We start from the raw sequence: 7,661 nt of genomic DNA, 5'->3' as shown, positions 1-7,661 counted from the left end.
AAAAAATAAAATATTCTTTATAACATAATGCGTCAGTTTGAAATTAACACAAAAAGCTTTGTGCCATTTCAAAACCGACACAAAATATTTTTACCGTCAGTACTTAAATGGCGCATAACTTGTTGTAAAATATTTTTTTTTACCTATTGCGTCAGTTATAAAATGAAGCAAAGGTGTAGGTAAGGTAAAATTACAAATTTCCATACAATTTTTCCTACCTGTATTTTCAGATTTTATAATCATTAACTATAAAACTAACTATAACTAAATACATAATCCAAAAAAAAGTTAAAAAATTATACTTAAATGAGCCATGTAATCACTAAATAAGTTAGAAAAATTATCTGCAAAAAATTAACTAGCTAAACTTTACATTCATACATAAAATTATATAGTAACTTGATTACACAAAGGTATTTTCATAATTAAAATGTTAATTCCAAGAAAATAAACCAACATAACAAAGTGTAAACCAAAATTAATGATAAAAAGTTACAACATTAAGTAAAACTGAAACAAGATAAAAAAGAAAAAAGAAAAAGGAATATCAATACTGTAGAAAATACTTTAGTACATGAAGAATATAATATACAAAGTCCAAAACACACTAAAGCAACTGATAAGTATTTGCAGTTTTATGTCACAACCTGCTAAATAAATGAATAAATAGCAGAACCAATCAGTTTAACTTTTTTTTTTTCTTTTTTGACTGGAAGAGCCAATTTGACTTATTAGTACATCCAAAACATAACTAATACAGAAGGAAAAAACAGTTTCAACTTTCAAGAGGATTTCTAACGAAAGGTTGGCCATATTTAAAAGTTTCTATACTCTTTTTTTTAGTGAATTTGTCAATTCCAGAAAAATGTCAATTTATCATAAAACATTATTATTGATATTCTTATGACTTCACAAGACTTACTGATTAATTCATGACTATATGCTATCTTTGGTAGATACATAAAATTTTAATAAAGAATGTTTTAAATTAAGCAATGTTGATGATGTATTTTCCTACTTATTACAAGTTCAGCCAGCACTGAATTACAAAATTGAAAGTTTAAAGTGGCCAAAACTTTAAATGGACTAAAATAAGTAAAGAACTTTTAATATTGTTGGAGAATCCATAGTAACCAAGTGAAAATATGTGAAAAAAATTCTATATTTGAATGAATGGCGTTGATATATATATATATATTATGTTTACAAATAATGATAATCATAATATATCAAAACAAAAGAAAACATTATCTCTTACAAACTATGAAAGCCTGGTTATGTAAGGCGTGTTATACCAAAATTAAGGATGGTCTTGTCATATTGACTTGAAGCGTACCTCACTTTCAAAAACATAGTAAAATATTGTATTTTAAAATTAAAAACAGTCTAAAACAAAGCTCTACCAAAAAAATAATAAATAAATAAATAAAATGAGCAACAACAAAGTAAAGAAAATAGCTCAAGTTGTACAAGTTTATTTTTATCTTCTTTGATGGAATAAAAATTGAAATAACAGAGCCCTATTCATTCACCTATCCATGTAAACTGTAAGCATATTAATACCTATGACTCAATTAAAAAGAAAAAAAAAAGTTGAAAATCTTTAGGAAAGCATACATTGCATATTAATAAAAATCTCTCTCAAGTTAAAGAATAGAGAAACAAAAATCTCTATTTATATCTCATTTTTCCTTTTAGAAACAAATATAAGATTTTAAATCTTTAAAATAAAGCAAAGTCCCCTGAACTAATCAAATTGAAATAAAATGAAATTAACTCAGCTTACTACAATCTTGATACAACCAACTATTAAATTAATTAAGGGAAAGAAACAAACTATTTATTTATTGAACAAAGAAAAAATATATTCAATAATAAAAAAATATGAAATACCCGAACGTTTACTTGAAACAACATCAGAAATATAAGACATAATAAGAAGTAAGCCCAAGTGAATACAACCAATGAGAGGATCAAATATTTACAATAGGACAAGCACCAACAAAAAAGAAATAGTATGTGCTAAAGACATTAATATATTTGTAAAACAAACTTCAGAAATATATTTACAATTCTGCTGCTTCAAAGGTTATAAAATTTGAGTCTCAATATCATTATCAGCATATTACGCCAACCCATCCCTGAGATAATTATGCAAATGAGTAGAACAATATGAAAGAGTACTCAAGCACTTACTTGTTCAATATGAAAAGTAAGAATCTTGCATATGCTCATGATTAGCGATATAAATTCTGTACACAAATTACAAATAATAAAGTTCAGTGTTTCTATTTTCTATTTTTCTACCAAAGAGGTACAAATAACAAAAAAAAAAAAAAAGAACAACAGAGAAACAGATCAAATGAATATCCCACAATGCAATTGTAATCCACCTTGATGATTCTTGGAGAATTCATCAATCCTAGAAAAAAAATTATTGCTCTAGTTCCTTCGGTGGTGGACACCCATTTTTGAGATAGAATTACAAGAAAATGACAAGATAGAGGTCCCAAACACATATGTATTATCCATCGATGAAATATTTTTTAGAAAAAATTGAAGAACTTGTTTAGTGACAAACTCAACAAAATTCACCTTCCTCATTCGAAGAGAACTTATAATTTTATCAGGATATGATGATACAGGAGCTATCAAACCCAATTGAAAAATAAAAATTACCAATTTCAGTAAGAAAATAAACATTAACAGTAAGATTATGTCAAAAAAAAATCTAAAAAATAATAATAAGGATAATTAAAACCTACCAAAACCATAAAGGAGAATTTGAATCAATCAAGAGATTAAATTAAAATTCAAATAAAACCATAAACCCAATAGAGTCAGTCGCACAAGCAAAAAAAGAAAAAAATCAAATTGACCCTCCAACAAAAAAATTAAGAAAATAAAGAAACTCACAATATGAATGCCTTGGAAGCCAGAGAAAGCAAGAGTCTTAAGAACCTCACAGCCAATTCTACCCACCCTAACCATGGTACTTCTTATCGTTTATTTCTTCAACGATGGAGAAGGAATCCTTAAAGTTGGTCTGAAGCAAGCAGACATATAAAACCACATAGATGAAACCCAACAATGAGAAGAAAAATGAACCACATAATGAAACCCAATAATGTATTACAGAGGGTAAAACACAAAAGAGATTAAAGGAAGGAAATAATCAAACCTTCTATATTTTAAAGGTTTAGGAAGAGGAGAGAAGATGTTGAACCTTCGTGGTGCCGACTATGGAGAGAGAGAGGAGTTGTGTCGTGCTGACCACTGAGAGAGATGGACTGTAGGTGAGAGGAACACAGAGAGAAGGAATCGTGGGTGATAGGGGAGCGATGGGGGTCGAATATTGCCAGAGCTATACCCTAATTTCTGATTTGGAGAAGAGAATGAATAGTCTGCTTATTTCTCGATTTGGGTTTAGAGGAAATAGGGATTCAGCGTCTGTTTAAAGAACTTGAAACCATTTTTGTGAGTTTTTATAACTGACTATATAGTCATATTCAACCTTTCTAAACCGACGCAACAAACCAATTAAAATTTTTAATGTTTTACTTTTCCCGTCGGTTTTTTCATTACTGTCAGCGTCCGTTTAAAGAACTTGAAACTATTTTTGTGAGTTTTTATAACTGACTATATAGTCATATTCAACCTTTCTAAACCGACGCAACAAACCAATTAAAATTTTTAATATTTTACTTTTCCCGTCGGTTTTTTCATTACTGTCTAATTAGTAACAGACACAAGTAATACTTTTTTAGCGTCAGTTTAAAACAGTTGCATAAATACATGGCTGACTATTTACATCGGTCAATGAAATGAACAGTGTCGTTGACCGACGTAAATAGTGTAATTTGTAGTAGTGATAGGGAAGAAAAATTCTTGGGGCTTTCAGCCTCAATCATCATCGTGAATCATCGCCATCAACTGTTCTATCCACTGTCGCTGTATTGGTAACAATTCAGTTTTTGGATCGTATTGCCGCTTACCCCCAAACTGTTAAAAAAATTCAAAATTTATATTAGTTTATATGTATGTATATTATATATTTGTTATTATAATAAATACTATAATCAATAATTAAAACTTACAACTTTTTGATCTTGTATGTAACGGTTGGGGTTCGCACGTGCGACAATGTCAGTCATGTATTTCAAAACAAAAAAACCACATTCTTAGTTTTTAGGTTGTCTTGGACAATTTGCTAGTGAAATTCCTTGCCAGGGCCAAGATACTCATGTGTGTCCCCAATATATCTGAATGCACTGTTTAAAAAATTATATTAGCATTTCAATTCATTAGTTAATTAAAATTTGTTACATAAGAAGTCATTAAATTATTACCTTCCAAAAATTTGAGCAATTTCTTCGGGAATTGGGCGACCACGTATCGAGTCTAAATGGATAATTTTTTTTGGCGTAACGACCTCTAGCATCCAATGCACACTAGAAAATTATATTAGAATATAAGTAAGATAGTATAAAAATAATTTGAAGTCATAATATAGAAATGAACAATTAGCACTAAAGAATTAAATAGAGTTTACTCGATATTCCAAGGAATAAAGAACATTTGGTGGTTGTTATTCATCGATGATAACCAAGCAGCGAATCGTCTTGCCACATTGTCAAAAGACTGACTCTTTACTTCATCAGTTATCCAATTCAACACGATAAGCTCTGGGTCGTAAAATTTGAAAAAATTTCTCATACCATTGATGCTCCACTGCCTACCAAAAAAATTGTTAAGTATTAGTGTCTTATAATAATTTGACTAGAATTTGATATATATATATATGTAAGGTTAATTAGATTAAAGAAGAGTATACATCATTCCAAACAGCATTTCCTGGTTGCCAATGAAGTCACACAATGCAACCTGCTACAAATCCTCTCCAGATAACATGATCTGGGTACGCGGTGCTATGAAATCCCTTAGGCACAGGAATTGTGATTATATCACGTTTAACTTTGAGGTTCAAGAATTCAACAACCATCTATTTTAGTGATTTAGGGATCAAGTCCATCTTCTTTTTCGAGAATAATTCATCTTCTTGATTTAGGGATCAAGTCTATGTAAAACTTTCCCATTGTTGGTAATCTTAGTTTTTTCAAACCATCGAACAGGGGTTTATCAGCATCACTTAGAAAATTATCGAATTTCTCAAGATCATTAAGAAATTCCTCCTGTGCTTCGTTAAGCAAGTCTAGTGGATGATCATCGAAATCATTACCCTCGATATCATCTACCCCCCGCTTTCCTAATGGATATGGATCATCAGGTAAATGTTCGCCATGCCAATACCAAGTAGTATAACTTCTATTGAAATCTCGTAAATACACATGGTCCCTAATCATTATAATATTTTCTTTAGATACATTACAACAATCTACACACGGACAATGAATACGATTGTGATTTTTAGAATTCTTTAAGGCAAACTCTAAAAATGCATCGAACCCTACTTGAAATCGCAGTGTCTCTCCCCTCACACATCCATGATTTATCCATAACAAAAATCCTATCCAAAAAAATTCAGCATTTGGTAACTAATTATAGCTAGTTACTAATTACACAATGTAACTAACTAGGTTTCTCACAATTAATTCATATTAATTTATAAATTACTCAAATTCTTGTTTCAGTTAAAGTTGTTTAGTTGATTGGAATGTTGGAAAAAACTGAAAAGTTTATATAAATGTGTATATAAGTATTTGTGTTATGTCACGTAACTTCTTATAACTATGTTGTAATTAACTAGTTATTTGTGTTATGTAAATATTAATATTTTTTTAGTAAGATTTATCTTAATTCTACAGAAATTTTGGCAGTATAACGGTTGTAATTGAACGTTCCCAAAAATTTTAAAAGTGCCTAAAATAACAAACAAAACAGATATAACAATACAGAACAAACAAAATAACATAAACAATACAAAATTTATCCACTCATCCGACCGCAGTACATGTATTCGCAAAACCTACTTCACTACGGATGAATATTTAAGATATTCAAACTCATGCATTGATAATTAATTACATAATAAGAAAAAGTTAGTTAAAGTATATACCTATATATGCAAGCTCAAATATGATCAACACAAAATTATGCTGAACCTACAATATAAAGAAATACAACGAAATTGCGAAATTAATTATTTTATTACTTATAACTAGTTATAAAAATAGCAACAAGTTACTTAGTTACTAAATTATACATACATATATATAATTAATTATATCCCATACTAATTCAATCGTAAAATTTTTATTTCTAAACTAATTAAATCCCTCCAATGTCACTCTCATTCACAATAAATATATATATATATTACATAGAATATATACAATACAATTACAAATTGTATTTACATAAAAAAATATACACACAATATATACACACATTATATACACACATATTCAATAAAATATAAAAATGCATATATATACTATATATTGAGGTTTAAATTTTCACCTTATAACCGCAATCCGACGAGCAATTCCGTAAAAAATCCGGGCACTATGCACATACAACACAACAATATTACTAAAATGAAAAAAACCCAAAAAATAATTTACAAAAACCAAAAATAAAACAATGTACATTATAAAAATGAATTGAAACTATATTTATACCTTAAAGGAGGTTGAGATTCAATGTTTTCTCAAAAAATAATGGTGGCCGGAGTTATACCCACTATTTTTGTATGGGTTCAGATGACACTTAAATAGGGAAAAAAAATTAAAACTTTTTGGGTGTATGGGATTAAGTATCGAAAATAGAAGATTTTAAAACAAAAATGGGCTCAAATGGTTGACAAATGGGCTGGCGGAGGTAGTGGTTGGCGAGGGTTTTCTCTTTTCTGGTGGTGGTTGTGCTCTCTGTTTTTGGTTCGTGAGGAGAATGAAGAAGATGACATAGGGTTTGTTTATATAACCCTATGTTGTCGGTTATTCTATAACAACCGGCGACATAGGGTTACATAAACAAACCCTCCTCCGTTTCATTCCACACCGACTCTAAATGGTATAATCCAATTTTATACCTACGGTTTTTATAAGAAAATCGCCTCTAAAGGTAAATTTTCAATAGGCAGATATTTTTAGACCCTTTAGCTTTCCTTTTTATAAATGTGCGAAGTGTCCTGTTCGGGCTGTGTCTTGCGAGCAGATACTTGGAGTCGATTCCACGTGTCACCATCGAGTGATGCCACGCCAAAGTGCAGAAATTGGAATAACATTTGCCCCCCAAGTCTGTACGGGACTTCCAAAGTTGCGTGTAGACTTCATCCGAGCTGTCTTTGCATTTCGATGGGTGGCACATGTCAGGCGCCTCTATTCGTGACTCGATGTGAGGCTGACTGGGCGTCCGTTCAGTTTTCGACGAATAAATGCTCTGACACAATTAATGCTTCGAAATTTGATTTTCTCTGACCACATTTGACGGTTGCACTTGATTGCTTTTGATTTCCCATATTTGCTTTTGGGCGGAATCGAGGTGTCTAAGGTTTTTTCGAAATAATTACCCCTTTTTGTTGTTTGCCTATAAATACCATTGAGCATTTGTTCACAAACTCATTTTCACCAACCTTCTTTGCTAAGTTAGTTTAGAGCAAAAAGAGAGGTTTTTAGCTTCAAGTTTGCTGAAGTGTTTTC

At 30.3% G+C, this 7,661-nt stretch overlaps 1 long non-coding RNA gene across 1 annotated transcript; it reads right to left on the bottom strand.

The window, feature by feature from the left end:
• Nucleotides 1-548: 548 nt before the first annotated feature.
• Nucleotides 549-4,070, bottom strand: LOC133031166 (uncharacterized). Its single transcript, XR_009684651.1, has 3 exons — nucleotides 3,182-4,070; nucleotides 2,917-3,046; nucleotides 549-2,141 (listed from the first exon to the last, which is right to left on the bottom strand). It is a non-coding gene; the product is annotated as an uncharacterized LOC133031166 (long non-coding RNA).
• Between the last annotated feature and the right edge of the window lie 3,591 nt (nucleotides 4,071-7,661).

This window comes from Cannabis sativa, chromosome 9 (assembly GCF_029168945.1).
Source record: "Cannabis sativa cultivar Pink pepper isolate KNU-18-1 chromosome 9, ASM2916894v1, whole genome shotgun sequence".
Lineage (NCBI taxonomy): Eukaryota > Viridiplantae > Streptophyta > Magnoliopsida > Rosales > Cannabaceae > Cannabis > Cannabis sativa.
The sequence above is the reverse complement of the archived record's forward strand: the minus strand, read 5'-3'. Positions and strand labels throughout refer to the sequence as shown.